General features: G+C 36.4%; 1 protein-coding gene and 1 pseudogene across 4 annotated transcripts in view; one reads left to right on the top strand and one right to left on the bottom strand.

Moving 5' to 3' along the window:
- TCF12 (transcription factor 12) overlaps positions 1-14,679 on the bottom strand; it is a 372,079-nt gene that overhangs the window by 267,415 nt on the left and 89,985 nt on the right. The gene's annotated exons all lie outside the window — the stretch shown is intronic.
- On the top strand, positions 11,335-14,545 carry LOC116640219 (annotated as a pseudogene). Its single transcript, XR_004300998.1, has one exon. The product of XR_004300998.1 is annotated as a GTP-binding protein 10-like (transcript).

Genomic DNA, 14,679 nt, shown 5'->3' with positions numbered 1-14,679 from the left:
ACCTCACAATTCCTGAAGTTGTTTCCAGTTTTCTTATTTATTTTTTTTACTATTATCAACAATCCTGCTTTGAACATCTCTGTACATCTATCTTGACACACTTTTGCAAGCATATTCAAAGGAAATAATGTTGGGCTAGAGTGCTAGAGCAGGGCTCTAAAAGTTTTTCTTAAAAGGACAAGTAAGATGACTTCGTGATCTACAGTCTCTCTTTCAACTAACCAACTTTGCCTTGTAATGCAAAAGTAATCATAGATAGACAACAGAAATATAGATAGACAGGACTGTATTACATTAAAACTTTATTTACAAAAAAATAGGCAGCGAGCCAGATTTGGCCCCAAGAGCGAGGGCAGTAGTTTGTGTCCTTACTACAGGTAATGTACCTTTAAATGGCAGTACCAGGCTGAAAGTTATATGCATTTAACATTTTTATTACTATTCAAATGGATCATTTTTTAAATAGAGATATAGGGCCCCCAAATGGACACTCCAGAGACAGCACCCATTATCTTAGTGTCAAGAACTGCGAAGGGTCTGAGATTTAGCCTTACTTCTAAGCTAACAAGGTAAATCCATCAGTTTTGTAGATGAAAGCAGAAGACGTGAGACTCCTGAGTCTGAGATAAACTACTTTATTAGTCATATCATAGCAAGCAGCATGAGTATCAGTGTATTTGCATCAGTCCCCCTTACCCCCACATCCCATGGAAGCAACATGAATGAGTCCAAATGGATGTGTGCACAGTGGGTTTACAGAAGAGAAAATCCGAGTTTAGGGAGCCCAAATCTTTTATAGTGCACAGTGAGCATGGCTGACCTTTGTCTAGAGAGTCATTATCTCTATTATACTGAACAGTAAAACATACCTGACCTTTGTTTTAGAAAAAGACACTACGTCTATTTTCCAAGACTGTTTACTATATAAGCATCCTTGAAAGGATAGTCCAAAACAAAGGCAGTCAATGCCTCTGCTTGCAAAACATGCGGAAATATAAGAGGCCCATGGAAAATTACCTCCAGTACCATGTATCCCTTGTTTCTACATTGTCATGGACTCCTAGCAAATTTTCCAAAGCATTCCACTCTATTGACCAAGCTGATTAATCTGACTGACAAAGGGAGTACCAAATCTATTTAATTTATCTTACCCATCATGTAACAAAGGTTACTACTATAAACAGGACTCCAAAGCAACAAGATGAGGCCAACCTAGAGTACTGAACCCACCATGTCCTCCAGGGTCCTGGGCCAAATCAGTTGAACACATTCCATAAACCATCAGAGTCTACCTTAGAAATCCAAGTGGCTTTCTCCTTATGTGTCTGAATTGACCTTTCCACTTAGATGGAAGCACTAATCCAGGTACAGGTACATGTATTTGCAATTAGAATCTGCCCGGCCCATAAGGAAATCTAAGGCAATTCTATCATCCATAACAACCCTGGCCAGTAACTTGAGGCTGACTTAAATACCTTCTAGAGACATGATGGTATTATTGATCACTTCAGCTAAAGTCAGGGACAAATTTCATACCTATCCTAACTGGATGATTCTATCCCAGGGATAACTGCATGCAGAGTACATGTAAAAATTTAATTACTCATCCCTCCAAGAAGTTCCCCCAAGTAATCAAGATTAGCCTCATTTTGGAGAAATCTCTACAATAATTTGAAAACTACATAATGTTACATTAAATACATGAAGGTTTCTTACAACTCGCCTTACAGTACAAGTCACTGTTTTTGGTAAGGAGGCAAGTTGATGCCTGGCTTTCATACAAGAAGTACAATGCCAGGAATGCTTAAAGTACCTCTGGAAAGAGTGTTGCTTACAATTGTTGGAGATCCACAAATAGGACATAAATCACAAGCTAACGGTGGGTCAAATGTGGCCTTTTAACAGGCTGGTGTGCTTTAGGATTCCCAGTTTAGTGTTTAGTCCTTATTTTCTGAAAAGACTGCCTAAGAAAAGTCAGGCCAAACTATCCTGTTTGTCCAAACATCAGCCAGCTGGCACTTGGCCACTTCATGAAATGACTGAACAATGGCTACTGGAATGGGTGCAGGGAAGGCATGTGGAGGTGTTGACAGGTGTTCTGTGTGGGAGGTAGAAAAGGCAGGGTCATCCCCTGCTGCTTCCAGTAGACTTCTCAATAAAGTTAAGAGGAATGACAAATCATGGTCAGAGCTATCTGGAGGTGGACAGCATACCCAGCACTCAGTTAAATATAAAGCACTTGCAACAGTTTGGGAGAGCTGCACCAGGAAGTTTTCATTCCTGAGGAAGGCTCTGGGAGCAATTCTGAAAGACAAAGATCATTAATGATCTCCCCTCAATCCCTACTTCCAATGGCTTAAGATATTCCCTACCTAGGACCCAGGGAAAACTGGTATGTCCCATTCCAGTAGCCATAAACTCAATCTTTATTTAATAATTTCCTCCCCAGACCCAGATTCTTCATCTGGAAAAGTCAAATGCAAAAGAAACAAGGGCTTTTTTAAAATAAAAATTCCAGAGAACCATTATACACTATTTTATCCCCATGAGCCATCATAGGGAGACTTGCTGATCAGTATATTTGACCAGTCATTATTCTTATAACCTAGGATTCTAGAATACAACAAAAGAATCTGAGAGAATTAACTTTGAGAATGAGAATTAACTTTGAATCCCCTAAGACCGTTTTTTAAGGTAGGCTGCCACCTAAAGGGTGTACCAACCTGGCTATTTTAAAAAAAGATCTATGATACCCATGATTTTCAAGATGGGTCTGTGTAACTCCCTACACCTTTTATCCTGACCATTATCCAGAAGAGATGATGCCTGTCTGGGGATACCTTCATTCAATGACCAAACCACTTACTAAAGTGTGTGAACCAGGAGGAAGTGAGGGAAGGTCAGAAACTTTTTGAGTCAACCTTTAGGCAATTTCAACACTAAACAATACTGGATGCCCATAGATGACTGGCCATGTAAAAGGTCCACTGAATACCTTGACTCTCAGCCAACTGTTGACTGGCTTTGGGGAATAAAGATATACCATTGTTAAGATGCACACAGTCTGAGAAGCTGAACACATGACACATATGAGTTTCAAGGGCCACAATGTAACAGTCAGAATTGGCTGATCAGACTGGTTACAACAACACTGTAATCTGAAAAAGTATCAAGAGCAGTGAGGCACTACCAATAGCTCCAAGAAGGGCTCAAAGGCTTAATGCCACAAAAAATGTGGCCTCTATCGCTGCAAGACAACAGGGTCAATGCCTGGAAGGAGTCACTGCCTGGCATACAGCAGTGGCCTCTGCATTAGGAACATAAGATTATTTTTACTTTGTGCCCAACACCATCTCACACCTAACCATTTTTCAAGAGATGATATCAACTTGCTAAGCCATTTAGATTCCACTGAATACATTCAAAAGAACAATATAACAACTTTATTTTTAAATGTCAATACTAAACACCCAAGTTGCATCCTTTGCAATTACCAAACTTATAATTAAAAAGTTTAGATGTCAACTTGAAAATATACAAAGAATTTCTTCAGATTTAAAAAAAAAAGTCTAAAGAATTTCTCTATATTATGGTATTTTCTCTATACTATGGTTGAAACCCTATAATTTCATTACTTCAGGCTTGGTTCTTAATAAAACTCAGGACTTTAGAAATGCTTCATCTTGCTGAAAATGCCTAGTTGTTAAGCCCATTTTCTTGCTGCCAAGTTTTATTATCCCCAAAGTCTATGACAGTGCCTGGAAAAAGCAGGCACTTAAATATACTCACTGAATAAATTAAAATCAAAAGCCAGATTTTTTTTTTAAATTCTCTTTGCCTTCTTAATACACCCTATCCCCATCTCACACCTAGGCAGATTAAATGCCTCAAGACAAGCGGGGAGAAGATCTTGTATATGGAAATACAAGAGAAAAACACATTATCTTTCTTTTCACTCATAATTTTATACAGTTTCCCAAAGAAACAAATCTGTAGCATCTTTTGTTGTTTTTTTTTAAAAGATTTTATTCATTTATTTGAAGAGAGAGACACAGCGAGAGAGGGAACACAAGTGGGGCGGGGGGGGGAGAGGGAGAAGCAGACTCCCCACTGAGCAGGGAGCCCGATGCGGGGCTCAACCCCAGGACCCTGGGACCATGACCTAAGCCGAAGGCAGACGCCCAACGACTGAGCCACCCAAGCGCCCCAAATCTGTAGCATCTTATATAGAATGATCTCAAAGCATTTTTTAAACATTTACTCTTAGAAAAGGGAACCCTCGTACACTGTTGATAGGAATGTACATTGGTGCAACCACTATGAAAAACAATATGGAGGTTCCTCAAAAAATCAGAAATACCATACCTTTACTATTCTATTCCTTTACTAGGGAATATTTACCCAAAGAAAACAAAAGCACTAATTCGAAAAGATATATGCACGCCTATGTTTTACTGTAGCATTATTTACAATAGCCAAGATGTGGAAACAACACAAGTGTCCATCAAAAGATGAATGGAGGGGTGCCTGGGTGGCTCAGTCGTTTAGCGTCTGCCTTCGGCTCAGGTCATGATCCCAGGGTCCTGGGATCGAGCCCCACATCGGGCTCCCTGCTCCACGGGGAGGCCTGGTTCTCCCTCTCCCACTCCCCCTGCTTGTGTTTCCTCTCTCACTGTGTCTCTGTCAAATAAATAAAATCTTTAAAAAAAAAAAAAAAAAAAAAGATGAATGGATAAAGATGTGGTAATATATATAATGGAATACTATTCAGCCATAAAAAAGATGAGATCTTGCCATTTGCAACATGGATGGACCTAGAGAGGAATTATGCTAAGTGAAATAAGTCAAAGACAAATATAATATGATTTCACTTATATGTGATCTAAAAACAACAAACAAAAAACAGAAACGGACCCATAAATACAGAAAACAAACTGGTGGCTGACAGCGGGGGAGTGAGTCGGGGTGGGCAAAATAGGTGAAAGGGAGTGGGAAATACAGGCTTCCAGTTATGGAATGAATGCCACTTGGGAAGGATGAAAGGTACAACACAGGAAATATAGTCAATGGTATTATAATAGTGTTGTATGGTGGCAACACTTATGGTGAACATAGCATAACATACAGAGTTTTATTGAAGTATAGTTGTATACTTCAATAAAAATTTTTTAATAAATAATCTTTAATCCTAAATTTAAAAAGGATTTATTCTTAGAGGTTCTCAGTAATTCTTTAAGGCAGTTAAAGTAAGCCAAGCCTCTTGCCCTTGCTCATTTTTTTAATCTCAGAGGAGAAAGAAAAGTGATATAAGTTAGCACAGAGGCACAAAGGTAACCATAAAGAAAAATAAGCAAAAAAAGAAACTATACCAGATTCAACAAAATTTTCCTGTAGAGAATACTATGGTGTGCCACCCAACCCCTCTTAATAAAGGACTCACTGCCTCAGTTGCTGTGAATGTTTGAGCTATAGAGAGCAGTTCTGCCCAAAGTTATGTCCCTTCCCAGGCAGCCCCCATCCAATGACATCCATGCAAAGCTATGAAGGCCTGGCAATCCTGTTTTAAGGAATCAAGAACATCTGAGGACTCATCCAGAAGAATGCTTGAAAGCCATCCTCCAAAATTAAGAGGGTCTCCAAACTTTTTCTAGAACAGCTCTATCCATACACCCTAGTATCCAGGTGGATCTCCCTTGTCCTGGGGCTGTTTTTAGGTAATCAGCAAATCAGGCAATAACTATTTTCCTTACTTTTGCTTCAAAAATAGAAAAAAACTTTCCTTATAAATAAGATCAGCTTGGACCAACTATGAGTTAAAAATTGTTCTGCAAATGAAAATTAACTGATTCTCTTGTGTCTCTCCTTCCACCTGTTCTTTTGTCATGTCAGTGTTAAGGTGGACTTGCTTTAAAATTTTACTCTTCTAAAGAATTTGCTGAAGAATTTTCATTTTTTAACTAAAAGTTACATTATACATCTTACATTTAAGTCTCAGAGTTTACCAACTACACTGTCTCCCATTACCCCATCAGCAAATGAAATGCATGTTACCAATGTTCTCTATTTGGGTCCATGTTTTAGACTTCGTACCTTTCCTGGCCTTCACTTACTGTCAAGGAGTTTTAGGGTGTGCATGGGGGAGACAGGGAGAGGGCAGGCAGGAGGAACTATCAAGTAAAACATATACTACATGCAAAAGTAAATAAAATCAGATACACAAAGAAATCAGAACTTGTCATAATCTTACAGTCCAATAAAGGTGATACTAATATGTCTAATAAAATATCAAAGGTTTCGTAAAAGGTCTAGTAGTAAGATTATCATAAGAATCCTTTAAAGCGCAGAGGACATTTTACCGGGAAAATAAAAAACTTAAGAGTGATATTTAGCTTCTTTAAAATACTCAAAGGGCTATTATATAGAAGAGGAAATAAACTGACTTCATTTTGCCACAAGAGCAGAAATGAGATCCATGGGAGGAAGTTGTAGGGAGGCTGTCAAACCCAGCATTTCCCCAAGTTTATTCCATGGACCACTGACCCGCCAAGCTACCTCTCAAAAAAGAATTCCATTTTCACATAAATTTGGGAAATATATAGTGTGTTTATATAGTATATACAATACTTGAGTTCCTCTGGGAGATGAAAGCGTACATGAGTACTAAAAAGTCCTATACTAAGAAAGTCTTTAACTTTTTTAAATCAAGTATTCTCCAAATATTTCACCATGAGTTTTGTTGTATTTATACCTATTTTTATTGAAGTAACACCTCCAAATATTGAGAAGTGTCAATATAATAATGCTTTTCTAAGGATAATACACTGATCATAAATCCTTAGAAAGATGAATTTCCTAAAGGATAATAAAGAGATATTTATATTATTTGGCTGGAATCTATCTTCTAGGCACAAAGTATTAAGCACAAAACATTTTTTTTAATCTTATTTATTTTTTATTTTATTATGTTACGTTAATCACCATTCATTACATCGTTAGTTTTTGATGTAGTGTTCCATTATTGTTTGCATGTAACACCCAGTGCTCCATTCAATACGTGCCCTCTTTAATACCCATCACCAGGCTAACCCATCCCCCCACCCCCCTCCCCTCTAGAACCCTCAGTTTGTTTCTCAGAGTCCATAGTCTCTCATGGTTCGTCTCCCCCTCCGATTTCCCCCCTTCATTTTTCCCTTCCTACTATCTTTTTTTTTTTTTTTTTTTACATATAAATTTTTTTTTTTTTTTCGGAATAACGGGTTTGAGTTTCTCGAGTCTAGAACCTATTTTTTTTTTTGTGATTCATCAGTCTTACACAACTCACAGCACTCACCATAGCACATACCCTCCCCAATGTCTATAACCCAGCCACCCCATCCCTCCCAACCCCCACCACTCCATCAACCCTCAGTTTGCTTCCTGAGATCAAGAATTCCTCATATCAGTGAGATCATATGATACATGTCTTTCTCTGATTGACTTATCTTGCTCAGCATAATACCCTCTAGTTCCATCCACATTGTTGCAAATGGCAAGATTTCTTTTTTTTTTTTTGATGGCTGCATGATATTCCATTGTATATTTTTCCACATCTTCTTTATCCACTCATCTGTTGATGGACATCTTGGCTCTTTCCATAGTTTAGCTATTGTGACATTGCAAGCACAAAACTTTTTTTTTTTAAAGATTTTATTTATTTATGTGACACAGAGAGACACAGCGAGAGGGGGAACACAAGCAGGGGGAGTGGGAGAGGGAGAAGCAGGCTTCCCGCGGAGCAAGGAGCCCGATGCGGGGCTCGATCCCAGGACCCCGGGATCATGACCTGAGCCGAAGGCAGATGCTTAACGACTACGCCACCCAGGCGCCCCAAGCACAAACATTTTTAATGAACAGAGGAAAAACAGTTCCATAAAAGAGAGATATTATATAGCTAATACTTTAAGAATCAGAATGAATTTCTAAATTTCTCTGAAAAGTTAGAGAACTTAGTATAAACTCACAATTAAAAAAAGAATAAATGAGCCACACAAAATATGAATAATTGTTAAGTTCCATGTTTAGGTTTTAGTTGGATTTTTAATTATCAATATTCTAAGGAGAAGATGGAAAAAACTATGTAATTTTTCACATAAAGTCAGAATTGTAGTTTATTATAACCTGGGAGTGAGAATCAATCCTTATAGAAATTTTATCACTGACAACAAAAGCTATATTCCTCATGAAAGGTCAACAGCCCATATACTCCTCAAAATGAAGGGAGACTGATGCCTTACCACATGAGGAGCCAGAGCCAACAAGCTTTTAAGAAAGGGAAAAGTTCCATTTGATTCTAAGTTTGCTTGTGAGACCAACCAAGTAAAGAGAAAGCTAAAAGCACAGAAGAGAAATAACATTATTTAGCTCCCTTTCTCAGTCTGCACAGGTACCCAAGGATCATCAGATTCCGTTGAACCTCATTATTCACAGGTTCTGTATAGGCAAATTTTCCTACTTACTAAAATTTATTCATATACTGGTTGGGCTTTCAGTTATTCGTGGACATGTGCAGAGCTGCAAAAAATTGGAAACACCTGGCATGCATGTTCCCAGCTGAGGTCAAACAAGACCTTCTTGTTTTAGCCCTCAGACTATAAAAAAGCATCCTTTTTGCAGACTACTTAGTGCCATGTTTATTGGTTTTTTGTCCTTTTTGTTGGTGATTTCACTGTTCAAAATGCCTCTCAAGCCATTTTAAGTGCTTTCTAGTGTTCCTAAAGCACAAGAAGGTTGTGACATGTCTTATGGAGAAAATATGCTTAGTTTCAGGTATGAGTTATATAGTATTGTTGATCATGAGTTCAATGTTAATGAATTAACAAGATACATTAAGTCATTAAACAGAAACACACATAAAACATGAAACAAGTTTATGTATTGATTAATAAAAGTGCTGTGACCAGAGGCTTGCAGGAACCTAATTCTATATTTCTACTCATTATTCATTAACTTAGCATCTATGATAACTTTACAGAACATAACTATCTTGAATGAAAACTGACTATAGTTATCCATTACCCTACACCACACCACCTTTAGGTTACCTCAACCCATGGAAAGCAGGGATCTGAAAGTTTCCAGAAATGGATAAATGTTTGTTAAATTTCTAATATAAAAGCCCTTAGGAAATAATCATGATCCTCTTCTACAAGAAAAAATTTTTCTAAGTACACTATTACCTAAGTAGTGATACACTCTGGAAGAAGTATAGTAGTTTTAACTGGTGAACTCTCAGCTCACTTGTAAATCCAATTCATTGACTTTAGAATTGATCCTCTTTTCTTAGATGCAGAGTTCATATTATCTGGTGGTTTTCCAGGTGTGAACATGATAAAGGATTAATCTGAATCATTCATTACCCACAAACAAACTGTTAAGTATTATGTATGAGTAGTGCAGTGTGAGAGGATCTATAGATTATGCTTGTTTTATCTTACCTGTTTAAACTTGAAGCTTTTATAGAGACATACTGAGTGGAAACTGAGTTTCCCTTTAGATTGACAGCTTGTCAGTCAAAAGAAAAGCTTTTAGGACATTCTCTCAAATCAGTTTTCTTTTCAGATTGGGATATATCTAGGACTCTAGAAATGACATGCTTGACTGGTAACTGTCTTTTGCTAGTTGAATACTCTGTGCTGTGTCAAAAAATACATGAAGGAATCAATTAATTGTAGGCAATCAACACTGGTGGATGTCAACACAGAAAGAAATCTCAGGTTTATGAATACAAAATACATGTGTTAGGTGGATTATATTTGTTTTAATAGACTTGACATGTTAAGTAATCCTAACATTAATTGTGACTGAATATGACTTTACTTGTGCTCACCTAGGGAGGGAAATGAGAATGCTATTTCTTTGAAGGCATATTTGGTTATTCCTCTTTGTGCTCAGTTTCCTGGAGAGTGAAAGAAGTGTTTATTTCTCAGGAGCATGTTGAACAGCCCTTTCCCATCCTTTAACTACCCCCCCAACCCCCACCAACCCCACTATCACCACCATGTCTCTGCCTGTATAGCAAGAACTTCTAGTTTTTCTCTATTGGAGCAACAGTGCAGGTCACCTTGTGCTCCAGGACTGAATTCTTTATGTGGACAAAGAAAACCCTATAGAAGAACTAGAAAGATATATACCTCAACCTCAACATACCCATACCCCAAATCCAAATCTCACTGGTCTCTCTTTTTCTAGAAACAGTTTCATATTCTCCTCAATCCAGTTATGCTAGGGTTGTTATTATATCTTCCATACCTGGACACATTCTTTTACTCCTATGAATTTTTTAAGGACAGTGGCAATCCTTACCTTCTGTCTTTTCCCTTGAACTTTTTTACAAGAAAGACAACCCACAGAACAAACCATGGGAACAAGTTAAAATAAAAACCAGCTATTCAATATTATGCACCTCTTGATGTTATACATAAGGACATCAATTATAAAGTTTTATTGACAAAAAATGTTTGTTTTAGGAAAAAAATGGGAGATAGTGGAACACATTTAATGATAGTTCAGGAAAAATCAAACAAATGCAGAATGTGAGACATTCTACTATACAGTTGTTCTGCTTTCTTTAAAAAGTTAATTGTAAGGCAAATATTTAAATTAAAAGAAACTGAAAGTATGTAGCAATCAAATGCAAAGGCTATTTTTTTTAAACCCAAGAAAGACATTTTGGGGGACCAATTCATTAAATGTAAATAGGAACAGTGTTAGAGGAATTGCAGTTAATTTTCTTTGTCATGAAAAGGGTGATATGGTTATGTAGGAGAATAACTCTTTTTACTGAAAGGCTTACTGAAGTACTGCAGGCTGATTTTCAAACACCGTGAAACCTATAAAAATCAAAACAATTTTGTGGGATTCGTGGACACTGAAATATAAATAAAAGGATTAGAAGAATTACACGAAATGTAAAATTTATGACTAGAAAAAATATGGCTACAGAGGCATATTAAATGCACACCTACAAAATAAAGTACTAAGGTAGAATTTCAGCCATGGAAGACTAAAATGAAGAAACAGAAGCCAAGCCCTGGTTGAAGCAAATATTACACAGATGATACCTCAGTGGAAAGAATAATTAGGCTTAATGCACAGAACTAAAAATCATTAATAAAGAGATATAGATAATTAAAACAAAACCAGAGTCTGAAAAGTGGCACTGGAAAACCATCAGCTTCATCATCTTATTTTATCTACCTGAAGAACCGACTTTTGGCTTCACTGATTTTCTCTATTGAGTTCCTATTTTCAATTTCATAGATATCTAATCAAATTTTTCTACTTTTTCTTCTGCTTACTTTGGATTTAATTTGCTCTTCTTTTTCTAGTTTCCTAAGGTAAAGTTTACATTACTGATTTTATATCTTTCTTCTAATATACATATTCAATGCTATAAATCTCTAAGCACTGTTTTCCCTGCATGCCACAAATTTTGCTGAGTTGTGTTTTCCTTTTCATTTAGTTCAAAATATTTTTAAATTACTTTTGACATTTCTTCTTTAACTCTGTTTTATTTAGAAGTGTGTTATCATTGAGTCCTGGCACATCACAGTGATGGTGCACTGCAGTTGCGTGTGGTTCAGAAAGTATGGAAACTTCATTGATAACCTAAGACTCTTCACCAGAGGAGGAAGTGGTGGAATGGGTTACCCTCGCTTAGGTGGAGAAGGTGGAAAAGGTGGTGACGTCTGGGTTGTAGCCCATAAAAAAATGACTTTAAAACAACTTAAAGACAAATATCCTCAGAAACAGTTTGTGGCTGGAGAAGGAGCAAATAGTTGAGTTAGTGCACTGAAAGGGTCTAAAGGAAAATACTGTGAAATTCCTGTACCTGTGGGTCTTTCAGTAACTGATGAAAATGGTAAAATTATAGGAGAGCTCAATAAAAAGAAAGACAGAATTTTGGTAGCTGAAGGAGGTCTTGGCGGTAAATTACTCACTAATTTCTTACCACTGAAAGGCCAGAAACGAGTCATTCACCTTGATCTAAAACTTACAGCTCATATAGGCCTAGTGGGATTCCCAAATGCTGGAAAATCCTCTTTGCTAAGTCAGGCTTCTCATGCAAAACCTGCAACTGCAGATTATGCATTTACAACATTAAAGCCTCAACTTGGAAAGACTATGTATAACGATTTCAAACAGATATCAGTAGCTGATCTTCCTGGTTTAATAGAAGGAGCACTATGAACAAAGGAATGGGCCACAAATTCCTCAAGCATATAGAAAGAACTAGACAACTACTGTTTGTTGTCGATATTTCTGGATTTCAGCTTTCTTCCCAAACTCAATACAGAACTGCCTTTGAAACCATAATACTGCTTACAAAAGAACTCGAGTTGTACAAAGAGGAATTTCAGACAAAACCTGCACTCCTGGCAGTTAATAAAATGGACTTGCCAGGTGCTCAGGATAAATTCCGTGTACTGATGAATCAACTCCAGAATCCTAAAGATTTGCTGCATTTATTTGAAAAAAAAACATGATTCCACAGAGGACCATGGAGTTCCAACATATTATCCCCATCTCTGCAATTACAGGAGAAGGAATTGATGAATTAAAGAACCATATAAAAAAATCTCTGGATGAACATGCCAATCAGGAAGACGATGCATACCATAAGAAACAGTTGCTTAATTTACAGATTTCCAATACAATATTTTATAGTGAGCCACAACCAAAGAATTCTGTTACTAGCCCCAGACAAATGTAATTTAAACCTATTAAAAATGATACCAAAATTATATTCATTTGAAAGTTTTTCCACGGACATGTATTTTTTAGAAGGTTAGTTATTATTAACCTTCTGCTATAAATGCCATCATTCAAGAACCATACCTTCTTGATTTGTAGTTAAGTGTACAGGTAGTAAAAAACTGAGACCTAAAAATGACAACTTATAATTTTATGGCCAATCCACCTATAATAAAATCCTCTGATATGCCTGTAAAAAAAAAAAAAAGTGTGTTATCATTGCTTATTATATACATTTAAAAAATTCCAAGAAGTGAAATAATTTACAAAAAGATCAAAATGAAAATTGGTAGATTTTATATATACGGAACATGTTTTCTCTCAAATTTTACTAAGTAGGTTGAATGACTATTCCAAATTAAAAACAAAATGAGCAAGTTTAGCGGACAATTATGAAAAGAAACATTTTAAAATATATTTTTAAAAATAACAACTGTACTTGGCTTTCACAGGTTATGTAGAAAATACGACCACTGAAACCAGTGCTTTATTTTCAGCCAGAAACAAATTCCTGAATTTTGGTGCAATTTTGGTCTCTATCATACCTTTCCTACTCATTTTCCCTAACTTCTATTTTTATTCTTCTTAAAATTTTATTTGGCAAATTGTCATAGAATGAAATTAACTCTAAAATTGTTGTGTGCAGGTATGAATGGTAACACATGTTCTTGGAGCCAACATCAAATCATGATAGAGAACAGTTACATTACACAAAAACACTCCGTCATGCCTTTGTAGCCACATGCTCCCCCTAAAGCTAATTGTGGCAAGGACTGATATGTTTTCTATCACTATAGTTTTGTCTTTTCAGAATGTTGTATAAATGGAATCACACAGTATTGAATCTTTAAAGTGGTTTCCTTCATTTGTATACTGCATTTGAGATTCATTCAATTTGTTGCATGTATAAGCAGTTTTTCGTTTTAACTGCTAAATATTATACCATTATATGGTTTGCCGGCATTTTGTGTAACCCTTTACCTATTGAAGGACAGCTAGGTTGCCTCCAGTCCTTTCCAACTATGAATATAGCTTCCATAAATATTTGTATACAGACTTTTGTGTAAACATAAATTTTCATTTCTCTAGGGTAAATATCGGAAGTGGAATTGTTAGGTCATAGGTTAAGTGTATGGTTAACTGTATAAGAAACTGTCAAACTCTTTTCCAAAGTGGTTATGCCTTTTGCATCCACACCAACAATGTATAAGAAGCTCCACTGATCTCCATCTTCAATAGTACTTGGTATACTATCAGAAGATTTTTTAATTTTAGCTGTTTGAATAGCTATGTAGGGGTATTTATTTCAACATGGTTTTAACTTGCATTTCCCTAATGGCTAATGATGTTGAACATCTTCCCAGATGTGTATCTGCCAAACTTTTATCCTCTTTAGTGGTATGTCTGCTCAACCTTATACCCATTTTTAAATTGGGTTGTTAGTTTTCTTGTGTTGAGTTTTGAGAGTGACTTACATGTTTCTGAACACAAGTCTTCTGAGAGATACTTACTTGCAAATATCATTGCCTAATCTCTAGCATGTCTTTTTGTTTCTCAACATTGTCTTTTGCAGAGCAAAATTTTTATTTTTAAAACTGAAGCCCAATTTATCAACTTCTTTTCTGAACCCTGCTTTTTAAGTCATTGTCTCAGACCTCTGCCTAACTCCAGGTCGGGAAGGTTTTCTCCCATTTTCTTCTAAAAGTTTAAGAGTTTATATTTTCCATTTAGGTCTACGATTGGTTTTGAGCTAATTTTTATAGAAGATGGAAATTTAAAATGAGGTTATTTTGTAACATTGGGTTTGTTTTTTTTTTAACCTTAAGAAGTATGAGCTTTTTAAAAATCCTTTGTTGATAAGACTATCCTTTATCCACTGAATCTCTT

Source organism: Phoca vitulina, unplaced genomic scaffold (assembly GCF_004348235.1).
Source record: "Phoca vitulina isolate PV1807 unplaced genomic scaffold, GSC_HSeal_1.0 scaffold20, whole genome shotgun sequence".
In the NCBI taxonomy this organism is placed as follows: Eukaryota; Metazoa; Chordata; class Mammalia; order Carnivora; family Phocidae; genus Phoca; species Phoca vitulina.
The sequence above is the reverse complement of the archived record's forward strand: the minus strand, read 5'-3'. Positions and strand labels throughout refer to the sequence as shown.